The sequence below is a fragment of the Salvelinus namaycush genome, chromosome 1 (genome assembly GCF_016432855.1).
Source record: "Salvelinus namaycush isolate Seneca chromosome 1, SaNama_1.0, whole genome shotgun sequence".
NCBI lineage: Eukaryota > Metazoa > Chordata > Actinopteri > Salmoniformes > Salmonidae > Salvelinus > Salvelinus namaycush.
Window position 1 is genome coordinate 7,581,706 of NC_052307.1, and position 12,683 is coordinate 7,594,388.

Sequence of the window (12,683 nt, forward strand, 5' to 3'; positions counted from 1 at the left end):
CACAGGAGGCGGGCTGCCTCCTGAGAATTCATAGGCGATCAAATAAACCCCAACTTCCTTCCATTCTGCTAGCAAACGTGCAATCTTTGGAGAATAAAATAGATGACGTACGGGGAAGATTAAACTACCAACGGGACATTCAAATCTGTAATATCTTATGCTTCACAAAGATGTGGCTGAATGACGACCCTATCAACATACAGCTGGCTGGTTACACGCTGTGTCGGCAGGATAGAACAGCGGTGTCTGGTAAGACAAGGGCAGCAGACTATGTATTTTTGTAAATAACAGCTGGTGCACGATATCTAAGGAAGTCTCGAGCTATTGCTCGCTTGAGGTAGAGTATCTTATGATAAACTCTAGACCACACCACCTACCTAGAGAGTTTTCATCTGTATTTTCCATAGCTGTTTATACTTACCACCCAGTCCGATGCTGGCACTAAGAGAAAACGCTCACCCAGAGGCGGCGCTCCTAGTAGTCAATGACTTTAATGCAGGGAAACTTAAATCCGTTTTACCAAATTTCTATCAGCATGTTAAATGTGCAACCAGAGGGAAGAAAACTCTGGACCACCTTTACTCCACACACAGAAACGCATACAAAGCTCTCTCTCACCCTCCATTTGGCAAATCTGACCATAATTCTATCCTCCTGATTCCTGTTTACAAGCAAAAATGAAAGAAGGAAGCACCAGTAAAAAAGTGGTCAAATGAAGCAGATGCTAAACTACAGGACTGTTTTATTAGCACAGACTGGAATATGTTCCGGGATTCCTCCGATGGCATTGAGGAGTACACCATGTCAGTCATTGGCTTCAACAATAAGTGCATCGATGACGTTGTCCCCACAGTGACTGTACGTACATACCTCAACTAGAAGCCATGGATTAAAGGCAACATCTGCACTGAGCTAAAGGCTAGAGCTGCCGCTTTCAAGAAGCCGGAAGGTTATAAGAAATCCCGCTCTGCCCTCCGATGAACCATCAAACAGGCAAAGCGTCAATACATGACTAAGATCGAATCGTTTAACACCAGCTCTGACACTCGTCGGATGTGGCAGGGCTTGCAAACCATTACAGACTACAAAGGGAAGCACAGCCGAGAGCTGCCCAGTGACACGAGCCTATCAGACAAACTAAACTACTTCTATGCTCGCTTCGAGGCAAATAACACTAAAACATGCATGAGAGCACCAGTTGTTCTGGAAGACTGTGTGATCACGCTCTCCGCAGCCGATGTGAGTAAGACCTTTAAACAGGTCAACATTCTGGCCGCAGGGCCAGACGGATTACCAGGACGTGTACTGCGAGCATGCGCTGACCAACTACCAAGTGTCTTCACTGACATTTTCAACCTCTCCCTGTCCGAGTCTGTAATACCAACATGTTTTAAGCAGACCACCATAGTGCCTGTGCCCAAGAACACTAAGGCAACCTGCCTAAATGACTACTGACCCGTAGCACTCACGTCAACAGCCATGAAGTGCTTTGAAAGGCTGGTCATGGCTCACATCAACACCATTATCCCAGAAACCCTAGACCCACTCCAATTTGCATACCGCCGCAATAGATCCACAGATGATGCAATCTCTATTGCACTCCATACTGCCCTTTCCCACCTGGACAAAAGGAACACCTATGTGAGAATGCTATTCGTTGACTACAGCTCAGCGTTCAACACCAGAGTGCCCTCAAAGCTCATCACTGAGCTAAGAACCCTGGGACTAAACACCTCACTCTGCAACTGGATCCTGGACTTCCTGATGGGCCACCCCCAGGTGGTAAGGGTAGGTAACAACTCATCCGCCATGCTAATCCTCAACACATGGGCCCCTCGGGTGGGTGCTCAGTCCCCTCCTGTACTCCCTGTTCAACAAGAACTTCTACCTCAATGTGATCAAGACAACGGAGATGATTGTGGACTACAGGAAAAAGAGGACCGAGCACGCCCACATTCTCATTGACGGGGCTGTAGCTGAGCAGGTTGAGAGCTTCAAGTTCCTTGGTGTCCACATCCCCAACAAACTAATATGGTCCAAGCACACCAAGACAGTCGTGAAGATGACACGACAAAACCTATTCCCCTCAGGAGACTAAAAAGATTTGGCATGGGTCCTCAGACCCTCAAAAGGTTCTACAGCTGCACCATCGAGAGCATCCTGACTGGTTGCATCACTGCCTGGTATGGCAACTGCTCGGCCTCTGACCGCAAGGCACTGCAGAGGGTAGTGCGAACGGCCCAGTACATCACTGGGGCCGAGCTTCCTGCCATCCAGGACCTCTATACCAGGCAGTGTCAGAGGAAGGCCCTAAAAATTGTCAAAGACTCCAGCTACCCTAGTCATAGACTGTTCTCTCTGCTACCGCACTGCAAGCGATACCGGAGCGCCAAGTCTAAGTCCAAGAGGCTTCTAAACAGCTTCTACCCCCAAGTCATAAGACTCCTGAACACCTAATCAAATGGCTATCCAGACTATTTACGTTGCCCCTCCTCTTTTTCACCGCTGCTACTCTCTGTTGTTATCATCTATGCATAGTCACTTTAATAACTCTACCTACATGTACATATTACCTCAACTAACCAGTGCCCCCGCACATTGACTCTGTACCGGTACTCCCCTGTATCTCGCTATTGTTATTTTATTGCTGCTCTTATATTACTTGTTACTTTTATTTCTTATTCTTATCCACATTTGTTTTTAAACTACATTGTTGGTTAGGGGCTCATAAGTAAGCATTTCACTGTAAGGTCTACACCTGTTGTATTCGGCGCATGTGACTAATACAATTTGATTTGATTTAAGCCAGGTATAACAGCCCAAGAGATCAACAATATTTTCAATACACTTTGCTACAAACTATGAGCTGTACAGACAGACAGAGACTGATTTATAGGTCGTCATGCATTGACTCTGAAGTTGTGTTCCTTCCTGTTTCAGAGGCTAATGCATTTGCACACACACACACACACACACACACACACACACACACACACACACACACACACACACACACACACACACACACACACACACACACACACACACACACACACACACACACACACACACACACACACACATCATCTCCACAATTTCAGCTTCCTCTACTGTAATTCTCAAAACTTTCATGGCTAGTTCATTTAGAGCAGACCTTCATTTTCAGCTTGTATCCTATCCCCTACAATTGTCAGCCCTCAAAGTTGTGTGAAACAAAGGAATGGGGAGGAATAGTCCTGCAGCCTGAGGCAAGGATGACTCCAAACACTTAGCTTCCGGATGCTCTCATCTTTCAACGGGGGCCACTTCCACAGACCTGACATACTCTTGACAGTAATCAGTGGCCAATTCTGTTCAGTGACCAACGGCTATTGTGTATAACAAAAACCTTGAAGCAATTTAGAAAAAAGCACTTTCGAGAAAAGTGAGACCACAAGACATTGCTGTCATAGAAAGCAATGTCATCAGCAAAGCAGCCTGAGTACTGTATCCAACGAAGGCTGAGTACGAGTACTGTATCCAACGAAGGCTGAGTACGAGTACTGTATCCAACGAAGGCTGAGTACGAGTACTGTATCCAACGAAGGCTGAGTACGAGTACTGTATCCAACGAAGGCTGAGTACGAGTACTGTATCCAACGAAGGCTGAGTACGAGTACTGTATCCAACAAAGGCTGAGTACAAGTACTGTATCCAACGAAGGCTGAGGACGAGTACTGTATCCAACGAAGGCTGAGTACGAGTACTGTATCCAACGAAGGCTGAGTACGAGTACTGTATCCAACGAAGGCTGAGTACGAGTACTGTATCCAACGAAGGCTGAGTACGAGTACTGTATCCAACGAAGGCTGAGTACGAGTACTGTATCCAACGAAGGCTGACTACGAGTACTGTATCCAATGAAGGATGAGTACGAGTACTGTATCCAATGAAGGATGAGTACGAGTACTGTATCCAACGAAGGCTGAGTACGAGTACTGTATCCAACGAAGGATGAGTACGAGCACTGTATCCAACGAAGGATGAGTACGAGCACTGTATCCAACGAAGGCTGAGTACGAGTACTGTATCCAACGAAGGATGAGTACGAGTACTGTATCCAACGAAGGCTGAGTACGAGTACTGTATCCAATGAAGGCTGAGTACGAGTACTGTATCCAACGAAGGCTGAGTACGAGTACTGTATCCAACGAAGGATGAGTACGAGTACTGTATCCAACGAAGGCTTTAGCTTTCATTTACTCGATAGCAGGGTTGTGGTCAATTCCATTTAAATTCAGTCGATTCAGGAAGTAAACTGAAATTCCAATGTCAATTCCACACTTTCTCATTGAAAGGCATTGAGGAAAATTGGCATTGAAACCAACACACCCCAATTAGACCTGGGTTCAAATACGATTTCAAATACAGTATCTCAATTACTTCCACATACAATCGAAAATAAGTATTCTAGATATATTTGATTTGAAAAGTAGTTTAATATTGTAAAGGCTTCATAATGCCTTCACAAGCACTACATCAGTTTGTTACAAATAATCTATAACCTTATGTCATACTTTATAAAGGGCTCATAAATGTGGCATAACTGTGTGACATAAACATGTGCTTTATAAAGGGTGACATGTTGTGCTGAAGGATGGCACACGCTCTAAAGTGAAGTCATGTTAGTCACATTACACCTAATCTCGTTCCCAGACACTTCCGCTCAAATGTCTGGTGGACCGACGCATCAACGTGACCTTCTTTAGTAGGGTTAGGTTTCACATCACATCTTAAGAGGATAAACACTCATAAAGGTAGGGTTAGGTTTCACGTCACAACACCGGTTTAGTAGGGTTAGGTTTCACGTCACAACACCGGTTTAGTAGGGTTAGGTTTCACATCACAACACCGGTTTAGTAGGGTTAGGTTTCACATCACAACACCGGTTTAGTAGGGTTAGGTTTCACATCACAACACCGGTTTAGTAGGGTTAGGTTTCACATCACAACACCGGTTTAGTAGGGTTAGGTTTCACATCACATCTTAAGAGGATAAACACTCATAAAGGCTTAATGGTGTAAACACAAATGTATTAAGACTTAGGGAATTCCCTAACAGCCCAAATAAAGTAAACATTAAAGGATCATTTCAAAAATGTTCAATTTCTTATTCATCGTCTCCAGCACCACCACAGCGACAACATCATCAACCAATTAGTTTAAAAAAGCCTACTCATAAAATTGGTAAAATCACACGATACACACCGATGATGTCATTGAAAAACATTTATCTTCCTCTATCTTTTTTTACTACAAAACATTGAAATGTGCAATTTTCACATAGGTTAATGTTGGGGTGATGCTGGAGATGATGAATATGAAGTTGAACATTTTAAAATGTTCCCTTAAATATATGTTTAAACCCATACTTTTTCTATTATTGTTTTTCTTTTTAAACAATACAAATACATTAAGTTTCAAAAAGTCCAGCAATGCAATTACATTGAACATTACACATTAATAGTTTAGCTTCTTCCTCAGCTGACGGACGAATGGTTCTTACCTCTCTGCCTGCTGGAGGTACTGCATGTTGGTTAAACCTTATTAAAAGTAACAACAAAGAAAGTTAGCAGGTCTGTTAGGAAATGCCTTTCCGTCTGGATATGCTGGCTCCCAAGTGGCGCAGGGTCTAAGGCCGTGATTGGGAGTCCTATAGGGCAGCGCACAATTGGTCCAGTGTCGTCCGGGTTTGGCCGGTGTAGGCCGTCATTGTAAATAAGAATTTGTTCTTAACTGACTTGCCTAGTTAAATATAAATTAATGAGGGCATTTCTGCACCAAAGATAATATAAATGGGGAGATGGGAAACTACATTTGATCAGTTTTATTATATTCCTCTTTCATTTACAAATCTCATGACGTGACTATGAGACATAGCTGTTACTAGGGGGATTTTATTTAGCTGAGCCTGCTAGCTAGTTACATTTTCATTAGCTAGCTAGCTAGCAATTGCTGTAAAGCCACCAAAATGATTTAAAATAACGATTGAGGTAGTGATGTAATCTAATTTAAATTACAATAAATCTTACTCGTTTTTCGCTGTCCAGTGGCACCACAAGAGAGCATTTGATTTGCGAACTCATCACATATGTGATTACTGCGCTACAGAAACACTGCTAACCAAACAACAGTGCACGCGCACTAAATGAAAGGGAAACTACACTCAAAAATCAACGTTTATTTTGTTAGATTTTTCCCAGACCTCCCAGACCTAACTTCACTTGATGTGGTTTAAGCATTGTTGTAAATACATAAAATCCAATTTTGTTGTTTTTCTATAAAAATGTAAAAGGTGTGAAACTCGGACAATATACTGTATATATTACAATAATAATTCAAAGGCCCTACCAAAGTATTTTGCTGTGTATGACTGCACTTTGTGTCATCCTGCAGCACAGCATTTTGGGGAAAGTTGAGGTCGGGTGCAATATTGGCTACGCATCCAAAAGGGAAAGAGGTTGTGCCATCCTAGAAATGTTTTCGAGTAATATAATTTACCAGACACTTCTATCCAAAGTGACTTACAGTCATGCGTGCATACATTTTTACGTATGGGTGGTCGCGGGAATCGAACCGACTATCCTGGTGTTGCAATGCTGTACCAAGATGCACGATGAGGCTATAAATGCCCTGTGAAGCCTCAATGTAATACGATGTATAAAGCCTTTATTAGAGCAGCGCTTATGCCACCCTTTATAAAGGTTTATGTCATATTTGACCAAGTGGGTTATGTCACATTTGACATTATTGGTTATGTCACACAGTTACGCCACGTTTATGAACCGTTTATAGAGCATGACATACGGTTATAGATGATTTGTGACACATTTACATAGTGTTTATGGAGGTTTTATGAAGGCTTTATGAAGCCTTTATAAGCTGCAATTCATTTAAAGCGGGACCAAATATTTTAATGCATTTGGTAATACACTTGGAAAGTATTTGAAAATACTCAAATACACTGACTCAAATACACTCCCATGCATTTAACCCAGTAATGTGAAAATAGTGTTTGAGAATACTCTCAAATTTGGTAGACTATTTGGTTTTTACAAATAACCATTCAAATACTCAAATAAAAGTACTTGTTTTGGGCTGTGTATTTTGAAAATACTCATTTGAACCCAGCTCTGACCCCAATACGGTTCTCCTGATCCAACCATAAAGTGTGGTCCACCATAATTGTCTTGACTCCCTTGGACTTCCCCCTACCCTCCACTCTCCTGGCTCCCCGTCACCCTCCACTCTCCTGGCTCCCCGTCACCCTCCACTGGAAGTCGATTAGGGACCATCATCGATGCGGACTAGTCTGAATCGTCAGGCCGGGACGACGGAGCTGAAGTTGACTGCGCCGTGACCTTTTTCACGCCCTCTCCCTGTGAAGGTAATGAATAATACATGTAGGTTAATACCTAAAAGCAGCTCCATGACTGAGGTGTGATGTGTCCGTGTGCATTAGCAGCCGGCTAAGGAAGGCCACTGGACTCACTCTCGGCCCCAGGAGGGCTGGCATGGGCAGCCAAGAGCACTCCACGTTGACTTTGTCCCCTCTGACCCTGTCTGAGAGCTCCTATCCTCCTCAGATAGCCCCTCTGGTTTTACCAGAGTAAAGGGAGAAGCAAAGTTGCATAAAGAGGGCAAATGTTATTATTTTTCATGTCTGCTGATGTCTGCTCACATTCCAGGGATATCTGTCTGAGTTTGATTGAATATTTATCCGCTTTTAGCAATTTTCCGTAGTTGACAGATTGAGTAGGTGTGACTCATATATCCCGTTTTCTTCAACGGAATATGTTTGCACATGAGCCTGACAGTTGAATAGTGAACAGTGTTGTACTAGCTACAGGTTTACAAATGACTACATCGGCATTAAAATTAAATGGCACATGCTTCCACTGTTCTTATTCTTCTTCCATTATACTCTGAGAACATGAGAAAGTCTTACCATAAAAACCTCCAAAAGGACTAATTGGAGGTAAATGTGTTTGCTGAAGTGCAAAGACCCACCTGAATTCATACTCAGAGAACAGTTTGACATGTTCTCCAACACCTTATTACTCTAATCCCATCTCCTCCATGGCCTCTTTCCCCTCTCTGCAATCCCACACCTGCTTCATTGGCCAGACAGCCTTCTCATTAATCAGTAGTGCGGAGCCACAGCTCTCGTTCCCCTTTAAACCTCCCCAGCTCCCAGTTTCCAACGACCTTGCTCTGTCCTTGTAAAGAGGGATGGTTGTGGGAGGGGAGTGGGAGCACCCCAGAGGCCTAGCGCACCAGCCTGCGTCTCAGCGACTTTCACTCACCTGGAGCGCCCTGCGTCCCATCTCGCCGCTTTCGCGTGTCTCCTATGGCGTCGACCGGTCTGTCGTCAAGGCGACGGCATGCCAGGACCCAGGCTACTAACAGCGGCAGGTCTCCTGAAACAGCACATTCTCCTCCGGTTTCATCACAGGATATACAACGAGCTTAGTCGTCATGAAAAGCTACTGAATCACAGCACAGGTGTGTGTGCTTTTCAACATTACAGATTGGGACTGGGATTATTTCATGAAAGCTGATAATTTACCGAAATATTTAAACGCAACATGCAAACAATTTCAAAGATTTTACTGAGTTACAGTTCAAATCAGTAAATCAGTCAATTTAAATAAATAAATTAAGCCCGAATCTATCGATTTCACATGACTGGGCAGGGCTGCAGCCATGGGTGGGCTCCGGTGGACATTCCTTCAGTCAGCATGCCAATTGCACACTCCCTCAAAACTTGAGACCATCTGCGGCATTGTGTTGTGTGATAGATCTTCATATTTTAAAGTGGCCTTTTATTGTCCCCAGCACAAGGTGCACCTGTGTATTGATCATGCTGTTTATTCTGCTTCTTGATATGCCACACCTGTCAGGTCAATGGATTATCTTGACAATGGAGAAATGTTCACTAACAGGGATATAAATAAATTTGTGCACACAATTTGAGAAAAATTATCTTTTTTTGTGTATGGAACATTTCTGCGATCTTTTATAGCAGCTCATGAAACACTTTACATGTTGAGTTTATATTTTTGTTCATTGTAAGAAAAGAGTGCTGTTTTGCCTTCTGAACATACCAGAAAGGTAATATGCGAGTGTTATAGGACAAGATATAAAGGGAGGAGGAAATCTTTGTAACAGATGGTGTCGTATGCTCAGGTGTGCCGAGACATGCAGGGAGTATCAGGTGCCAAGACGGGTCACTCAACCAAGACTGCTCTCCTCTGTGTCACAGAGGCTCTCCACACTGCCAAAGCTGACTCTCTCTCCTCTCTTCTCATCCTCCTAACACCCTGAACCATCAGGTCCTCCTCTCCACCCTCTCAGGGCTGGGCGTCTCAAGCTCTGCACACTTAGATTGCATTCTACCTGGCAGGTCACTCCTACCAGGTGATGTGGAGAGGATCTGTGTCTGCACCACATACTCTCACTACTGGTGTTCTCTAGGGCTCGGATCTCGGCCATCTCCTCTCTATACCCCAAGTCACTCACCTCCGTCATATGCTCACATGGTCTCTCCTATCATTGCTATGCGGATGACACTGAACTACTTTTCTCCTTCCCCTCTTCTGACACCAAGATGGCGACACGCATCTCTGCGTGCCTGGCAGATATCTCAGCTTGGATGTCGGCCCACCACCTCAAGCTCAACCTCGACAAGACAGAGCTGCTCTTCCTCCCAGGGAAGGTCTGCTCACTCAAAGACCTCTCCATCACGGTTGACAACTCCACCGTGTTGCCCTCCCAGAGTGCAAAGAACTTGGTGTTACCCTGGACAACATCCTGTCATTCTCTGCAAACATCAAAGCAGTGACTCGCTCCTGCAGGTTCATGCTCTACAACATCCGTAGAGTACGACTCTACCTCACACAGGACGCGGCGCAGGTCCTAATCCAGTTACTTGTCATCTCCCGTCTGGACTACTGCATCTCGCTGTTGGCTGGGCTCCCCGCTTTTGCCATCAAACCCTTGCAATTTAATCAGAACGCTGCAGCCCGTCTGATGTTCAACCTTCCCAAGTTCTCCCATGTCATCCCGCTCCTCTGCACACTCCAATCAAACCTCACATCCACTACAAGACCATGGTGATTGCTTACGGAGCAGCAAGAGGAACTGCCCCTTCCTACCTTCAGGCTGTGCTCAAACCCTACACCCCCAACCCGAGCCTTCTGTTCCGCCACCTCTGGTCTCCTGGCCATCCCACTCCTATGGGAGGGCAGCTCCAGCTCAGCCCTCCCGTAGCTTTGCGCTGTCCTGGCACCCCAATGGTGGAACCAGCTTCCCTCTGAAGCTAGAACAGCAGAGTCCCTGCCCATCTTCCAAAAGCACCTGAAACCCTACATCTTCAAAGAGTATCTTAAATAATCCCCTCGCCTCGACCCCTCGACCCCTCGGCCCCTTCTAGCTCTGACTGTGCTGATAACTACTTTATTGAGGAAAAATGTACTTACTATGCCGGTGATGTGTGGTTGTCTCACCCAGCTATCTTAAGATGAATGCACTAACTGTAAGTCGCTCTGGATAAGAGCATCAGCTAAATTTAACCTTTAAGAGGGTTTTATAAATAAGTATAACCACTGGGTATACAGAGATGACCAGTTTACAGAGGAGTATAGAGTGCAGTTTTGGGGGATGAAACACAGAGAGGGAAAAGTGAAACCTCTGCTATATTCCATGAAGCTTCACCTTCATCTTCTTTTTCACCCGCAGAATCGATTTATCCATGAAACTGATTCAAATGAAAACATAGTCCACTCTTCAAGGGGACACAGCTAAGTTTCAGTGGGACCTTAGCAAAGTGTTATTTTGTCTGGAGGCTGTGGGGCTGGTGAGGAAGGTAGATGTAATGTGCCACTCAGCTCAGAGGGTGGGTCTGCTGCATTGGCTACAGCTCACTGCCTGCCTGAGACCACACGCTGAGACTCTCATCTATAACTGTCATCCTCTGGGCCTCCACCACACACACACACACACACACACACACACACACACACACACACACACTGACTGACACAAAGCAGGGTGACACACACACACACACACACACACACACACACACACACACACACACACACACACACACACACACACACACACACACACACAACCTTCTCCCCTCACTGAGCAGCAAAGAGCTATCTCTCTTACCCTAGCCCCCATCTACAGGGGACAGCCCAACATGACACTCAGATCATCCACAGGGGACACCCCAACATGATGCTCAGATTATAGATCTCCCTCCACCCCTCCCACCCCCCATATCTCCACTGGAATAAAACCTGATAAGGGTGAAGGTTGTTTGTAGCCCCTCCTCTCTGTGCTCAACTTCTCCTAAATCATCGCTGAGTTTCTATGATGGGTATTTATTGCAGTACAGGGCCTCTCTCCCCAGCAGTACAGGGCCTCTCTCCCCAGCAGTACAGGACCTCTCTCCCCAGCAGTACAGGGCCTCTCTCCCCAGCAGTACAGGGCCTCTCTCCCCAGCAGTACAGGGCCTCTCTCTCCAGCAGTACAGGGCCTCTCTCCCCAGCAGTACAGGACCTCTCTCTTCAGCAGTACAGGACCCCTCTCCCCAGCAGTACAGGACCCCTCTCCCCAGCAGTACAGGACCCCTCTCCCCCAGCAGTACAGGACCTCTCTCTTCAGCAGTACAGGACCCCTCTCCCCAGCAGTACAGGACCCCTCTCCCCAGCAGTACAGGACCCCTCTCCCCAGCAGTACAGGACCCCTCTCCCCCAGCAGTACAGGACCTCTCTCTTCAGCAGTACAGGACCCCTCTCCCCCAGCAGTACAGGACCTCTCTCTTCAGCAGTACAGGACCCCTCTCCCCCAGCAGTACAGGACCTCTCTCTTCAGCAGTACAGGACCCCTCTCCCCAACAGTACAGGACCCCTCTCCCCAGCAGTACCGGACCTCTCTCCCCCAGCAGTAGAGGATCCCTCTCCCCCAGCAGTACAGGACCCCTCTTCCCAGCAGTACAGGACCTCTCTCCCCAGCAGTACCGGACCTCTCTCCCCAGCAGTACCGGACCTCTATCCTTCTGAGCAGTGCTGGACCTCTCTCCCCCCGAGCAGTGCTGGACATCTCTCCCCCAGCAGTACTGGACCTCTCTCCCCCTGAGCAGTGCTGGACCTCTCTCCCCCCGAGCAGTACTGGACCTCTCTCCCCCCGAGCAGTACTGGACCTCTCTCCCCCTGAGCAGTGCTGGACCTCTCTCCCCCTGAGCAGTGCTGGACCTCTCTCCCTCCGAGCAGTACTGGACCTCTCTCCCCCCGTGCAGTACTGGACCTCTCTCCCCCTGAGCAGTGCTGGACCTCTCTCCCCCCGAGCAGTACTGGACCTCTCTCCCCCCGAGCAGTACAGGACCTCTCTCCCCAGCAGTACAGGACCTCCCTCCCCCAGCAGTACTGGACCTCTCTCCCCCCGAGCAGTACTGGACCTCTCTCCCCCCGAGCAGTACTGGACTTCTCTCCCCCCGAGCAGTACTGGACCTCTCTCCCCCCGAGCAGTACTGGACCTCTCTCCCTCCGAGCAGTACTGGACCTCTCTCCTCCGAGCAGTACTGGACCTCTCTCCCTCCGAGCAGTACTGGACCTCTCTCCCCCTGAGCAGTGC